This window comes from Ranitomeya imitator, chromosome 6 (genome assembly GCF_032444005.1).
Source record: "Ranitomeya imitator isolate aRanImi1 chromosome 6, aRanImi1.pri, whole genome shotgun sequence".
Taxonomy (NCBI): Eukaryota; Metazoa; Chordata; class Amphibia; order Anura; family Dendrobatidae; genus Ranitomeya; species Ranitomeya imitator.
Window position 1 is genome coordinate 563,094,755 of NC_091287.1, and position 16,689 is coordinate 563,111,443.

Here is a 16,689-nt window from a genome sequence, read left to right on the forward strand (position 1 = left end):
CAACGATCTTCTTGCTGAGGGAGACTCTTCGCTTTTCCCAGAAGGCACCTGGAATATGCAAATTATCCTCCTCAAGCTTGAATCCCTGGTTTGGTGATGCTTTCCAAGCAGCTGGTCCCGGCTGTACCCAACGATCTTCTAGCTTAGGGAGACTCTTCGCTTTTCCCAGAAGGCACCTGGAATATGCAAATTATCCTCCTCAAGCTTGAATCCCTGGTTTGGTGATGCTTTCCAAGCAGCTGGTCCCGGCTGTACCCAACGATCTTCTAGCTTAGGGAGACTCTTCGCTTTTCCCAGAAGGCACCTGGAATATGCAAATTATCCTCCTCAAGCTCGAATCCCTGGTTTGGTGATGCTTTCCAAGCAGCTGGTCCCGGCTGTACCCAACGATCTTCTAGCTTAGGGAGACTCTTCGCTTTTCCCAGAAGGCACCTGGAATATGCAAATTATCCTCCTCAAGCTTGAATCCCTGGTTTGGTGATTCTTTCCAAGCAGCTGGTCCCGGCTGTACCCAACGATCTTCTTGCTGAGGGAGACTCTTCGCTTTTCCCAGAAGGCACCTGGAATATGCAAATTATCCTCCTCAAGCTTGAATCCCTGGTTTGGTGATGCTTTCCAAGCAGCTGGTCCCGGCTGTACCCAACAATCTTCTAGCTTAGGGAGACTCTTCGCTTTTCCCAGAAGGCACCTGGAATATGCAAATTATCCTCCTCAAGCTTGAATCCCTGGTTTGGTGATGCTTTCCAAGCAGCTGGTCCCGGCTGTACCCAACGATCTTCTAGCTTAGGGAGACTCTTCGCTTTTCCCAGAAGGCACCTGGAATATGCAAATTATCCTCCTCAAGCTTGAATCCCTGGTTTGGTGATGCTTTCCAAGCAGCTGGTCCCGGCTGTACCCAACGATCTTCTAGCTTAGGGAGAATCTTCGCTTTTCCCAGAAGGCACCTGGAATATGCAAATTATCCTCCTCAAGCTTGAATCCCTGGTTTGGTGATGCTTTCCAAGCAGCTGGTCCCGGCTGTACCCAACGATCTTCTAGCTTAGGGAGACTCTTCGCTTTTCCCAGAAGGCACCTGGAATATGCAAATTAGCCTCCTCAAGCTTGAATCCCGGTTTGGTGATTCTTTCCAAGCAGCTGGTCCCGGCTGTACCCAACGATCTTCTTGCTGAGGGAGACTCTTCGCTTTTCCCAGAAGGCACCTGGAATATGCAAATTATCCTCCTCAAGCTTGAATCCCTGGTTTGGTGATGCTTTCCAAGCAGCTGGTCCCGGCTGTACCCAACGATCTTCTAGCTTAGGGAGACTCTTCGCTTTTCCCAGAAGGCACCTGGAATATGCAAATTATCCTCCTCAAGCTTGAATCCCTGGTTTGGTGATGCTTTCCAAGCAGCTGGTCCCGGCTGTACCCAACGATCTTCTAGCTTAGGGAGACTCTTCGCTTTTCCCAGAAGGCACCTGGAATATGCAAATTAGCCTCCTCAAGCTTGAATCCCGGTTTGGTGATTCTTTCCAAGCAGCTGGTCCCGGCTGTACCCAACGATCTTCTTGCTGAGGGAGACTCTTCGCTTTTCCTAGAAGGCACCTGGAATATGCAAATTATCCTCCTCAAGCTTGAATCCCTGGTTTGGTGATGCTTTCCAAGCAGCTGGTCCCGGCTGTACCCAACGATCTTCTAGCTTAGGGAGACTCTTCGCTTTTCCCAGAAGGCACCTGGAATATGCAAATTATCCTCCTCAAGCTTGAATCCCTGGTTTGGTGATGCTTTCCAAGCAGCTGGTCCCGGCTGTACCCAACGATCTTCTAGCTTAGGGAGACTCTTCGCTTTTCCCAGAAGGCACCTGGAATATGCAAATTAGCCTCCTCAAGCTTGAATCCCGGTTTGGTGATTCTTTCCAAGCAGCTGGTCCCGGCTGTACCCAACGATCTTCTTGCTGAGGGAGACTCTTCGCTTTTCCCAGAAGGCACCTGGAATATGCAAATTATCCTCCTCAAGCTTGAATCCCTGGTTTGGTGATGCTTTCCAAGCAGCTGGTCCCGGCTGTACCCAACGATCTTCTAGCTTAGGGAGACTCTTCGCTTTTCCCAGAAGGCACCTGGAATATGCAAATTATCCTCCTCAAGCTTGAATCCCTGGTTTGGTGATGCTTTCCAAGCAGCTGGTCCCGGCTGTACCCAACGATCTTCTAGCTTAGGGAGACTCTTCGCTTTTCCCAGAAGGCACCTGGAATATGCAAATTAGCCTCCTCAAGCTTGAATCCCGGTTTGGTGATTCTTTCCAAGCAGCTGGTCCCGGCTGTACCCAACGATCTTCTTGCTGAGGGAGACTCTTCGCTTTTCCCAGAAGGCACCTGGAATATGCAAATTATCCTCCTCAAGCTTGAATCCCTGGTTTGGTGATGCTTTCCAAGCAGCTGGTCCCGGCTGTACCCAACGATCTTCTAGCTTAGGGAGACTCTTCGCTTTTCCCAGAAGGCACCTGGAATATGCAAATTATCCTCCTCAAGCTTGAATCCCTGGTTTGGTGATGCTTTCCAAGCAGCTGGTCCCGGCTGTACCCAACGATCTTCTAGCTTAGGGAGACTCTTCGCTTTTCCTAGAAGGCACCTGGAATATGCAAATTATCCTCCTCAAGCTTGAATCCCTGGTTTGGTGATGCTTTCCAAGCAGCTGGTCCCGGCTGTACCCAACGATCTTCTAGCTTAGGGAGACTCTTCGCTTTTCCCAGAAGGCACCTGGAATATGCAAATTATCCTCCTCAAGCTTGAATCCCTGGTTTGGTGATGCTTTCCAAGCAGCTGGTCCCGGCTGTACCCAACGATCTTCTAGCTTAGGGAGACTCTTCGCTTTTCCCAGAAGGCACCTGGAATATGCAAATTAGCCTCCTCAAGCTTGAATCCCTGGTTTGGTGATTCTTTCCAAGCAGCTGGTCCCGGCTGTACCCAACGATCTTCTTGCTGAGGGAGACTCTTCGCTTTTCCCAGAAGGCACCTGGAATATGCAAATTATCCTCCTCAAGCTTGAATCCCTGGTTTGGTGATGCTTTCCAAGCAGCTGGTCCCGGCTGTACCCAACGATCTTCTAGCTTAGGGAGACTCTTTGCTTTTCCCAGAAGGCACCTGGAATATGCAAATTATCCTCCTCAAGCTTGAATCCCTGGTTTGGTGATGCTTTCCAAGCAGCTGGTCCCGGCTGTACCCAACGATCTTCTAGCTTAGGGAGACTCTTCGCTTTTCCCAGAAGGCACCTGGAATATGCAAATTAGCCTCCTCAAGCTCGAATCCCTGGTTTGGTGATTCTTTCCAAGCAGCTGGTCCCGGCTGTACCCAACGATCTTCTAGCTTAGGGAGACTCTTCGCTTTTCCCAGAAGGCACCTGGAATATGCAAATTATCCTCCTCAAGCTCGAATCCCTGGTTTGGTGATGCTTTCCAAGCAGCTGGTCCCGGCTGTACCCAACGATCTTCTAGCTTAGGGAGACTCTTCGCTTTTCCCAGAAGGCACCTGGAATATGCAAATTAGCCTCCTCAAGCTTGAATCCCGGTTTGGTGATTCTTTCCAAGCAGCTGGTCCCGGCTGTACCCAACGATCTTCTTGCTGAGGGAGACTCTTCGCTTTTCCCAGAAGGCACCTGGAATATGCAAATTATCCTCCTCAAGCTTGAATCCCTGGTTTGGTGATGCTTTCCAAGCAGCTGGTCCCGGCTGTACCCAACGATCTTCTAGCTTAGGGAGACTCTTTGCTTTTCCCAGAAGGCACCTGGAATATGCAAATTAGCCTCCTCAAGCTTGAATCCCTGGTTTGGTGATGATTTCCAAGCAGCTGGTCCCGGCTGTGCCCAACGATCTTCTAGTTTAGGGAGACTCTTCGCTTTTCCCAGAAGGCACCTGGAATATGCAAATTATCCTCCTCAAGCTTGAATCCCTGGTTTGGTGATGCTTTCCAAGCAGCTGGTCCCGGCTGTACCCAACGATCTTCTAGCTTAGGGAGACTCTTCGCTTTTCCTAGAAGGCACCTGGAATATGCAAATTATCCTCCTCAAGCTTGAATCCCTGGTTTGGTGATGCTTTCCAAGCAGCTGGTCCCGGCTGTACCCAACGATCTTCTAGCTTAGGGAGACTCTTCGCTTTTCCCAGAAGGCACCTGGAATATGCAAATTATCCTCCTCAAGCTTGAATCCCTGGTTTGGTGATGCTTTCCAAGCAGCTGGTCCCGGCTGTACCCAACGATCTTCTAGCTTAGGGAGACTCTTCGCTTTTCCCAGAAGGCACCTGGAATATGCAAATTAGCCTCCTCAAGCTTGAATCCCTGGTTTGGTGATTCTTTCCAAGCAGCTGGTCCCGGCTGTACCCAACGATCTTCTTGCTGAGGGAGACTCTTCGCTTTTCCCAGAAGGCACCTGGAATATGCAAATTATCCTCCTCAAGCTTGAATCCCTGGTTTGGTGATGCTTTCCAAGCAGCTGGTCCCGGCTGTACCCAACGATCTTCTAGCTTAGGGAGACTCTTCGCTTTTCCCAGAAGGCACCTGGAATATGCAAATTATCCTCCTCAAGCTTGAATACCTGGTTTGGTGATGCTTTCCAAGCAGCTGGTCCCGGCTGTACCCAACGATCTTCTAGCTTAGGGAGACTCTTCGCTTTTCCCAGAAGGCACCTGGAATATGCAAATTAGCCTCCTCAAGCTCGAATCCCTGGTTTGGTGATTCTTTCCAAGCAGCTGGTCCCGTCTGTACCCAACGATCTTCTAGCTTAGGGAGACTCTTCGCTTTTCCCAGAAGGCACCTGGAATATGCAAATTATCCTCCTCAAGCTTGAATCCCTGGTTTGGTGATGCTTTCCAAGAAGCTGGTCCCGGCTGTACCCAACGATCTTCTAGCTTAGGGAGACTCTTCGCTTTTCCCAGAAGGCACCTGGAATATGCAAATTATCCTCCTCAAGCTTGAATCCCTGGTTTGGTGATGCTTTCCAAGCAGCTGGTCCCGGCTGTACCCAACGATCTTCTAGCTTAGGGAGACTCTTCGCTTTTCCCAGAAGGCACCTGGAATATGCAAATTAGCCTCCTCAAGCTTGAATCCCTGGTTTGGTGATTCTTTCCAAGCAGCTGGTCCCGGCTGTACCCAACGATCTTCTTGCTGAGGGAGACTCTTCGCTTTTCCCAGAAGGCACCTGGAATATGCAAATTATCCTCCTCAAGCTTGAATCCCTGGTTTGGTGATGCTTTCCAAGCAGCTGGTCCCGGCTGTACCCAACGATCTTCTAGCTTAGGGAGACTTCGCTTTTCCCAGAAGGCACCTGGAATATGCAAATTATCCTCCTCAAGGTTGAATCCCTGGTTTGGTGATGCTTTCCAAGCAGCTGGTCCTGGCTGTACCCAACGATCTTCTAGCTTAGGGAGACTCTTCGCTTTTCCCAGAAGGCACCTGGAATATGCAAATTATCCTCCTCAAGCTTGAATCCCTGGTTTGGTGATGATTTCCAAGCAGCTGGTCCCGGCTGTACCCAACGATCTTCTAGCTTAGGGAGAGTCTTCGCTTTTCCCAGAAGGCACCTGGAATATGCAAATTATCCTCCTCAAGCTTGAATCCCTGGTTTGGTGATGCTTTCCAAGCAGCTGGTCCCGGCTGTACCCAACGATCTTCTAGCTTAGGGAGACTCTTCGCTTTTCCCAGAAGGCACCTGGAATATGCAAATTATCCTCCTCAAGCTTGAATCCCTGGTTTGGTGATGCTTTCCAAGCAGCTGGTCCCGGCTGTACCCAACGATCTTCTAGCTTAGGGAGACTCTTCGCTTTTCCCAGAAGGCACCTGGAATATGCAAATTAGCCTCCTCAAGCTTGAATCCCTGGTTTGGTGATTCTTTCCAAGCAGCTGGTCCCGGCTGTACCCAACGATCTTCTTGCTGAGGGAGACTCTTCGCTTTTCCCAGAAGGCACCTGGAATATGCAAATTATCCTCCTCAAGCTTGAATCCCTGGTTTGGTGATGCTTTCCAAGCAGCTGGTCCCGGCTGTACCCAACGATCTTCTAGCTTAGGGAGACTCTTCGCTTTTCCCAGAAGGCACCTGGATATGCAAATTATCCTCCTCAAGCTTGAATCCCTGGTTTGGTGATGCTTTCCAAGCAGCTGGTCCCGGCTGTACCCAACGATCTTCTAGCTTAGGGAGACTCTTCGCTTTTCCCAGAAGGCACCTGGAATATGCAAATTAGCCTCCTCAAGCTTGAATCCCTGGTTTGGTGATTCTTTCCAAGCAGCTGGTCCCGGCTGTACCCAACGATCTTCTTGCTGAGGGAGACTCTTCGCTTTTCACAGAAGGCACCTGGAATATGCAAATTATCCTCCTCAAGCTTGAATCCCTGGTTTGGTGATGCTTTCCAAGCAGCTGGTCCCGGCTGTACCCAACGATCTTCTAGCTTAGGGAGACTCTTCGCTTTTCCCAGAAGGCACCTGGAATATGCAAATTATCCTCCTCAAGCTTGAATCCCTGGTTTGGTGATGATTTCCAAGCAGCTGGTCCCGGCTGTGCCCAACGATCTTCTAGTTTAGGGAGACTCTTCGCTTTTCCCAGAAGGCACCTGGAATATGCAAATTATCCTCCTCAAGCTTGAATCCCTGGTTTGGTGATGCTTTCCAAGCAGCTGGTCCCGGCTGTACCCAACGATCTTCTAGCTTAGGGAGACTCTTCGCTTTTCCTAGAAGGCACCTGGAATATGCAAATTATCCTCCTCAAGCTTGAATCCCTGGTTTGGTGATGCTTTCCAAGCAGCTGGTCCCGGCTGTACCCAACGATCTTCTAGCTTAGGGAGACTCTTCGCTTTTCCCAGAAGGCACCTGGAATATGCAAATTATCCTCCTCAAGCTTGAATCCCTGGTTTGGTGATGCTTTCCAAGCAGCTGGTCCCGGCTGTACCCAACGATCTTCTAGCTTAGAGAGTCTCTTCGCTTTTCCCAGAAGGCACCTGGAATATGCAAATTAGCCTCCTCAAGCTTGAATCCCTGGTTTGGTGATTCTTTCCAAGCAGCTGGTCCCGGCTGTACCCAACGATCTTCTTGCTGAGGGAGACTCTTCGCTTTTCCCAGAAGGCACCTGGAATATGCAAATTATCCTCCTCAAGCTTGAATCCCTGGTTTGGTGATGCTTTCCAAGCAGCTGGTCCCGGCTGTACCCAACGATCTTCTAGCTTAGGGAGACTCTTCGCTTTTCCCAGAAGGCACCTGGAATATGCAAATTATCCTCCTCAAGCTTGAATACCTGGTTTGGTGATGCTTTCCAAGCAGCTGGTCCCGGCTGTACCCAACGATCTTCTAGCTTAGGGAGACTCTTCGCTTTTCCCAGAAGGCACCTGGAATATGCAAATTAGCCTCCTCAAGCTCGAATCCCTGGTTTGGTGATTCTTTCCAAGCAGCTGGTCCCGGCTGTACCCAACGATCTTCTAGCTTAGGGAGACTCTTCGCTTTTCCCAGAAGGCACCTGGAATATGCAAATTATCCTCCTCAAGCTCGAATCCCTGGTTTGGTGATGCTTTCCAAGCAGCTGGTCCCGGCTGTACCCAACGATCTTCTAGCTTAGGGAGACTCTTCGCTTTTCCCAGAAGGCACCTGGAATATGCAAATTATCCTCCTCAAGCTTGAATCCCTGGTTTGGTGATTCTTTCCAAGCAGCTGGTCCCGGCTGTACCCAACGATCTTCTTGCTGAGGGAGACTCTTCGCTTTTCCCAGAAGGCACCTGGAATATGCAAATTATCCTCCTCAAGCTTGAATCCCTGGTTTGGTGATGCTTTCCAAGCAGCTGGTCCCGGCTGTACCCAACGATCTTCTAGCTTAGGGAGACTCTTCGCTTTTCCCAGAAGGCACCTGGAATATGCAAATTATCCTCCTCAAGCTTGAATCCCTGGTTTGGTGATGCTTTCCAAGCAGCTGGTCCCGGCTGTACCCAACGATCTTCTAGCTTAGGGAGACTCTTCGCTTTTCCCAGAAGGCACCTGGAATATGCAAATTATCCTCCTCAAGCTTGAATCCCTGGTTTGGTGATGCTTTCCAAGCAGCTGGTCCCGGCTGTACCCAACGATCTTCTAGCTTAGGGAGACTCTTCGCTTTTCCCAGAAGGCACCTGGAATATGCAAATTATCCTCCTCAAGCTTGAATCCCTGGTTTGGTGATGCTTTCCAAGCAGCTGGTCCCGGCTGTACCCAACGATCTTCTAGCTTAGGGAGACTCTTCGCTTTTCCCAGAAGGCACCTGGAATATGCAAATTAGCCTCCTCAAGCTTGAATCCCGGTTTGGTGATTCTTTCCAAGCAGCTGGTCCCGGCTGTACCCAACGATCTTCTTGCTGAGGGAGACTCTTCGCTTTTCCCAGAAGGCACCTGGAATATGCAAATTATCCTCCTCAAGCTTGAATCCCTGGTTTGGTGATGCTTTCCAAGCAGCTGGTCCCGGCTGTACCCAACGATCTTCTAGCTTAGGGAGACTCTTTACTTTTCCCAGAAGGCACCTGGAATATGCAAATTAGCCTCCTCAAGCTTGAATCCCTGGTTTGGTGATGCTTTCCAATCAGCTGGTCCCGGCTGTACCCAACGATCTTCTAGCTTAGGGAGACTCTTCGCTTTTCCTAGAAGGCACCTGGAATATGCAAATTATCCTCCTCAAGCTTGAATCCCTGGTTTGGTGATGCTTTCCAAGCAGCTGGTCCCGGCTGTACCCAACGATCTTCTAGCTTAGGGAGACTCTTCGCTTTTCCCAGAAGGCACCTGGAATATGCAAATTATCCTCCTCAAGCTTGAATCCCTGGTTTGGTGATGCTTTCCAAGCAGCTGGTCCCGACTGTACCCAACGATCTTCTAGCTTAGGGAGACTCTTCGCTTTTCCCAGAAGGCACCTGGAATATGCAAATTAGCCTCCTCAAGCTTGAATCCCTGGTTTGGTGATTCTTTCCAAGCAGCTGGTCCCGGCTGTACCCAACGATCTTCTTGCTGAGGGAGACTCTTCGCTTTTCCCAGAAGGCACCTGGAATATGCAAATTATCCTCCTCAAGCTTGAATCCCTGGTTTGGTGATGCTTTCCAAGCAGCTGGTCCCGGCTGTACCCAACGATCTTCTAGCTTAGGGAGACTCTTCGCTTTTCCCAGAAGGCACCTGGAATATGCAAATTATCCTCCTCAAGCTTGAATACCTGGTTTGGTGATGCTTTCCAAGCAGCTGGTCCCGGCTGTACCCAACGATCTTCTAGCTTAGGGAGACTCTTCGCTTTTCCCAGAAGGCACCTGGAATATGCAAATTAGCCTCCTCAAGCTCGAATCCCTGGTTTGGTGATTCTTTCCAAGCAGCTGGTCCCGGCTGTACCCAACGATCTTCTAGCTTAGGGAGACTCTTCGCTTTTCCCAGAAGGCACCTGGAATATGCAAATTATCCTCCTCAAGCTTGAATCCCTGGTTTGGTGATGCTTTCCAAGCAGCTGGTCCCGGCTGTACCCAACGATCTTCTAGCTTAGGGAGACTCTTCGCTTTTCCCAGAAGGCACCTGGAATATGCAAATTATCCTCCTCAAGCTTGAATCCCTGGTTTGGTGATGCTTTCCAAGCAGCTGGTCCCGGCTGTACCCAACGATCTTCTAGCTTAGGGAGACTCTTCGCTTTTCCCAGAAGGCACCTGGAATATGCAAATTAGCCTCCTCAAGCTTGAATCCCGGTTTGGTGATTCTTTCCAAGCAGCTGGTCCCGGCTGTACCCAACGATCTTCTTGCTGAGGGAGACTCTTCGCTTTTCCCAGAAGGCACCTGGAATATGCAAATTATCCTCCTCAAGCTTGAATCCCTGGTTTGGTGATGCTTTCCAAGCAGCTGGTCCCGGCTGTACCCAACGATCTTCTAGCTTAGGGAGACTCTTTGCTTTTCCCAGAAGGCACCTGGAATATGCAAATTAGCCTCCTCAAGCTTGAATCCCTGGTTTGGTGATGCTTTCCAAGCAGCTGGTCCCGGCTGTACCCAACGATCTTCTAGCTTAGGGAGACTCTTCGCTTTTCCTAGAAGGCACCTGGAATATGCAAATTATCCTCCTCAAGCTTGAATCCCTGGTTTGGTGATGCTTTCCAAGCAGCTGGTCCCGGCTGTACCCAACAATCTTCTAGCTTAGGGAGACTCTTCGCTTTTCCCAGAAGGCACCTGGAATATGCAAATTATCCTCCTCAAGCTTGAATCCCTGGTTTGGTGATGCTTTCCAAGCAGCTGGTCCCGGCTGTACCCAACGATCTTCTAGCTTAGAGAGTCTCTTCGCTTTTCCCAGAAGGCACCTGGAATATGCAAATTAGCCTCCTCAAGCTTGAATCCCTGGTTTGGTGATTCTTTCCAAGCAGCTGGTCCCGGCTGTACCCAACGATCTTCTTGCTGAGGGAGACTCTTCGCTTTTCCCAGAAGGCACCTGGAATATGCAAATTATCCTCCTCAAGCTTGAATCCCTGGTTTGGTGATGCTTTCCAAGCAGCTGGTCCCGGCTGTACCCAACGATCTTCTAGCTTAGGGAGACTCTTCGCTTTTCCCAGAAGGCACCTGGAATATGCAAATTATCCTCCTCAAGCTTGAATACCTGGTTTGGTGATGCTTTCCAAGCAGCTGGTCCCGGCTGTACCCAACGATCTTCTAGCTTAGGGAGACTCTTCGCTTTTCCCAGAAGGCACCTGGAATATGCAAATTAGCCTCCTCAAGCTCGAATCCCTGGTTTGGTGATTCTTTCCAAGCAGCTGGTCCCGGCTGTACCCAACGATCTTCTAGCTTAGGGAGACTCTTCGCTTTTCCCAGAAGGCACCTGGAATATGCAAATTATCCTCCTCAAGCTCGAATCCCTGGTTTGGTGATGCTTTCCAAGCAGCTGGTCCCGGCTGTACCCAACGATCTTCTAGCTTAGGGAGACTCTTCGCTTTTCCCAGAAGGCACCTGGAATATGCAAATTATCCTCCTCAAGCTTGAATCCCTGGTTTGGTGATTCTTTCCAAGCAGCTGGTCCCGGCTGTACCCAACGATCTTCTTGCTGAGGGAGACTCTTCGCTTTTCCCAGAAGGCACCTGGAATATGCAAATTATCCTCCTCAAGCTTGAATACCTGGTTTGGTGATGCTTTCCAAGCAGCTGGTCCCGGCTGTACCCAACGATCTTCTAGCTTAGGGAGACTCTTCGCTTTTCCCAGAAGGCACCTGGAATATGCAAATTATCCTCCTCAAGCTTGAATCCCTGGTTTGGTGATGCTTTCCAAGCAGCTGGTCCCGGCTGTACCCAACGATCTTCTAGCTTAGGGAGACTCTTCGCTTTTCCCAGAAGGCACCTGGAATATGCAAATTATCCTCCTCAAGCTTGAATCCCTGGTTTGGTGATGCTTTCCAAGCAGCTGGTCCCGGCTGTACCCAACGATCTTCTAGCTTAGGGAGACTCTTCGCTTTTCCCAGAAGGCACCTGGAATATGCAAATTAGCCTCCTCAAGCTTGAATCCCGGTTTGGTGATTCTTTCCAAGCAGCTGGTCCCGGCTGTACCCAACGATCTTCTTGCTGAGAGAGACTCTTCGCTTTTCCCAGAAGGCACCTGGAATATGCAAATTATCCTCCTCAAGCTTGAATCCCTGGTTTGGTGATGCTTTCCAAGCAGCTGGTCCCGGCTGTACCCAACGATCTTCTAGCTTAGGGAGACTCTTTGCTTTTCCCAGAAGGCACCTGGAATATGCAAATTAGCCTCCTCAAGCTTGAATCCCTGGTTTGGTGATGCTTTCCAAGCAGCTGGTCCCGGCTGTACCCAACGATCTTCTAGCTTAGGGAGACTCTTCGCTTTTCCCAGAAGGCACCTGGAATATGCAAATTATCCTCCTCAAGCTTGAATCCCTGGTTTGGTGATGCTTTCCAAGCAGCTGGTCCCGGCTGTACCCAACGATCTTCTAGCTTAGGGAGACTCTTCGCTTTTCCCAGAAGGCACCTGGAATATGCAAATTAGCCTCCTCAAGCTTGAATCCCTGGTTTGGTGATTCTTTCCAAGCAGCTGGTCCCGGCTGTACCCAACGATCTTCTTGCTGAGGGAGACTCTTCGCTTTTCCCAGAAGGCACCTGGAATATGCAAATTAGCCTTCTCAAGCTTGAATCCCTGGTTTGGTGATTCTTTCCAAGCAGCTGGTCCCGGCTGTACCCAACGATCTTCTTGCTGAGGGAGACTCTTCGCTTTTCCCAGAAGGCACCTGGAATATGCAAATTATCCTCAAGCTTGAATCCCTGGTTTAGTGATGCTTTCCAAGCAGCTGGTCCCGGCTGTACCCAACGATCTTCTAGCTTAGGGAGACTCTTCGCTTTTCCCAGAAGGCACCTGGAATATGCAAATTATCCTCCTCAAACTTGAATCCCTGGTTTGGTGATGCTTTCCAAGCAGCTGGTCCCGGCTGTACCCAACGATCTTCTAGCTTAGGGAGACTCTTCGCTTTTCCCAGAAGGCACCTGGAATATGCAAATTAGCCTCCTCAAGCTTGAATCCCTGGTTTGGTGATTCTTTCCAAGCAGCTGGTCCCGGCTGTACCCAACGATCTTCTTGCTGAGGGAGACTCTTCGCTTTTCCCAGAAGGCACCTGGAATATGCAAATTATCCTCCTCAAGCTTGAATCCCTGGTTTGGTGATGCTTTCCAAGCAGCTGGTCCCGGCTGTACCCAACGATCTTCTAGCTTAGGGAGACTCTTTGCTTTTCCCAGAAGGCACCTGGAATATGCAAATTAGCCTCCTCAAGCTTGAATCCCTGGTTTGGTGATTCTTTCCAAGCAGCTGGTCCCGGCTGTACCCAACGATCTTCTAGCTTAGGGAGACTCTTCGCTTTTCCCAGAAGGCACCTGGAATATGCAAATTATCCTCCTCAAGCTTGAATCCCTGGTTTGGTGATGCTTTCCAAGCAGCTGGTCCCGGCTGTACCCAACGATCTTCTAGATTAGGGAGACTCTTCGCTTTTCCCAGAAGGCACCTGGAATATGCAAATTAGCCTCCTCAAGCTTGAATCCCTGGTTTGGTGATGCTTTCCAAGCAGCTGGTCCCGGCTGTACCCAACGATCTTCTAGCTTAGGGAGACTCTTCGCTTTTCCCAGAAGGCACCTGGAATATGCAAATTAGCCTCCTCAAGCTTGAATCCCTGGTTTGGTGATTATTTCCAAGCAGCTGGTCCCGGCTGTACCCAACGATCTTCTTGCTGAGGGAGACTCTTCGCTTTTCCCAGAAGGCACCTGGAATATGCAAATTATCCTCCTCAAGCTTGAATCCCTGGTTTGGTGATGCTTTCCAAGCAGCTGGTCCCGGCTGTACCCAACGATCTTCTAGCTTAGGGAGACTCTTCGCTTTTCCCAGAAGGCACCTGGAATATGCAAATTATCCTCCTCAAGCTTGAATCCCTGGTTTGGTGATGCTTTCCAAGCAGCTGGTCCCGGCTGTACCCAACGATCTTCTAGCTTAGGGAGACTCTTCGCTTTTCCCAGAAGGCACCTGGAATATGCAAATTAGCCTCCTCAAGCTTGAATCCCTGGTTTGGTGATTCTTTCCAAGCAGCTGGTCCCGGCTGTACCCAACGATCTTCTTGCTGAGGGAGACTCTTCGCTTTTCCCAGAAGGCACCTGGAATATGCAAATTATCCTCCTCAAGCTTGAATCCCTGGTTTGGTGATGCTTTCCAAGCAGCTGGTCCCGGCTGTACCCAACGATCTTCTAGCTTAGGGAGACTATTCGCTTTTCCCAGAAGGCACCTGGAATATGCAAATTAGCCTCCTCAAGCTTGAATCCCTGGTTTGGTGATGCTTTCCAAGCAGCTGGTCCCGGCTGTACCCAACGATCTTCTAGCTTAGGGAGACTCTTCGCTTTTCCCAGAAGGCACCTGGAATATGCAAATTAGCCTCCTCAAGCTTGAATCCCTGGTTTGGTGATGCTTTCCAAGCAGCTGGTCCCGGCTGTACCCAACGATCTTCTAGCTTAGGGAGACTCTTCGCTTTTCCCAGAAGGCACCTGGAATATGCAAATTAGCCTCCTCAAGCTTGAATCCCTGGTTTGGTGATTATTTCCAAGCAGCTGGTCCCGGCTGTACCCAACGATCTTCTTGCTGAGGGAGACTCTTCGCTTTTCCCAGAAGGCACCTGGAATATGCAAATTATCCTCCTCAAGCTTGAATCCCTGGTTTGGTGATGCTTTCCAAGCAGCTGGTCCCGGCTGTACCCAACGATCTTCTAGCTTAGGGAGACTCTTCGCTTTTCCCAGAAGGCACCTGGAATATGCAAATTATCCTCCTCAAGCTTGAATCCCTGGTTTGGTGATGCTTTCCAAGCAGCTGGTCCCGGCTGTACCCAACGATCTTCTAGCTTAGGGAGACTCTTCGCTTTTCCCAGAAGGCACCTGGAATATGCAAATTAGCCTCCTGAAGCTTGAATCCCTGGTTTGGTGATTCTTTCCAAGCAGCTGGTCCCGGCTGTACCCAACGATCTTCTTGCTGAGGGAGACTCTTCGCTTTTCCCAGAAGGCACCTGGAATATGCAAATTAGTCTTCTCAAGCTTGAATCCCTGGTTTGGTGATTCTTTCCAAGCAGCTGGTCCCGGCTGTACCCAACGATCTTCTTGCTGAGGGAGACTCTTCGCTTTTCCCAGAAGGCACCTGGAATATGCAAATTATCCTCAAGCTTGAATCCCTGGTTTAGTGATGCTTTCCAAGCAGCTGGTCCCGGCTGTACCCAACGATCTTCTAGCTTAGGGAGACTCTTCGCTTTTCCCAGAAGGCACCTGGAATATGCAAATTATCCTCCTCAAACTTGAATCCCTGGTTTGGTGATGCTTTCCAAGCAGCTGGTCCCGGCTGTACCCAACGATCTTCTAGCTTAGGGAGACTCTTCGCTTTTCCCAGAAGGCACCTGGAATATGCAAATTAGCCTCCTCAAGCTTGAATCCCTGGTTTGGTGATTCTTTCCAAGCAGCTGGTCCCGGCTGTACCCAACGATCTTCTTGCTGAGGGAGACTCTTCGCTTTTCCCAGAAGGCACCTGGAATATGCAAATTATCCTCCTCAAGCTTGAATCCCTGGTTTGGTGATGCTTTCCAAGCAGCTGGTCCCGGCTGTACCCAACGATCTTCTAGCTTAGGGAGACTCTTTGATTTTCCCAGAAGGCACCTGGAATATGCAAATTAGCCTCCTCAAGCTTGAATCCCTGGTTTGGTGATTCTTTCCAAGCAGCTGGTCCCAGCTGTACCCAACGGTCTTCTAGCTTAGGGAGACTCTTCGCTTTTCCCAGAAGGCACCTGGAATATGCAAATTATCCTCCTCAAGCTTGAATCCCTGGTTTGGTGATGCTTTCCAAGCAGCTGGTCCCGGCTGTACCCAACGATCTTCTAGCTTAGGGAGACTCTTCGCTTTTCCCAGAAGGCACCTGGAATATGCAAATTAGCCTCCTCAAGCTTGAATCCCTGGTTTGGTGATGCTTTCCAAGCAGCTGGTCCCGGCTGTACCCAACGATCTTCTAGCTTAGGGAGACTCTTCGCTTTTCCCAGAAGGCACCTGGAATATGCAAATTAGCCTCCTCAAGCTTGAATCCCTGGTTTGGTGATTATTTCCAAGCAGCTGGTCCCGGCTGTACCCAACGATCTTCTTGCTGAGGGAGACTCTTCGCTTTTCCCAGAAGGCACCTGGAATATGCAAATTATCCTCCTCAAGCTTGAATCCCTGGTTTGGTGATGCTTTCCAAGCAGCTGGTCCCGGCTGTACCCAACGATCTTCTAGCTTAGGGAGACTCTTCGCTTTTCCCAGAAGGCACCTGGAATATGCAAATTATCCTCCTCAAGCTTGAATCCCTGGTTTGGTGATGCTTTCCAAGCAGCTGGTCCCGGCTGTACCCAACGATCTTCTAGCTTAGGGAGACTCTTCGCTTTTCCCAGAAGGCACCTGGAATATGCAAATTAGCCTCCTCAAGCTTGAATCCCTGGTTTGGTGATTCTTTCCAAGCAGCTGGTCCCGGCTGTACCCAACGATCTTCTTGCTGAGGGAGACTCTTCGCTTTTCCCAGAAGGCACCTGGAATATGCAAATTATCCTCCTCAAGCTTGAATCCCTGGTTTGGTGATGCTTTCCAAGCAGCTGGTCCCGGCTGTACCCAACGATCTTCTAGCTTAGGGAGACTATTCGCTTTTCCCAGAAGGCACCTGGAATATGCAAATTAGCCTCCTCAAGCTTGAATCCCTGGTTTGGTGATGCTTTCCAAGCAGCTGGTCCCGGCTGTACCCAACGATCTTCTAGCTTAGGGAGACTCTTCGCTTTTCCCAGAAGGCACCTGGAATATGCAAATTAGCCTCCTCAAGCTTGAATCCCTGGTTTGGTGATGCTTTCCAAGCAGCTGGTCCCGGCTGTACCCAACGATCTTCTAGCTTAGGGAGACTCTTCGCTTTTCCCAGAAGGCACCTGGAATATGCAAATTAGCCTCCTCAAGCTTGAATCCCTGGTTTGGTGATTATTTCCAAGCAGCTGGTCCCGGCTGTACCCAACGATCTTCTTGCTGAGGGAGACTCTTCGCTTTTCCCAGAAGGCACCTGGAATATGCAAATTATCCTCCTCAAGCTTGAATCCCTGGTTTGGTGATGCTTTCCAAGCAGCTGGTCCCGGCTGTACCCAACGATCTTCTAGCTTAGGGAGACTCTTCGCTTTTCCCAGAAGGCACCTGGAATATGCAAATTAT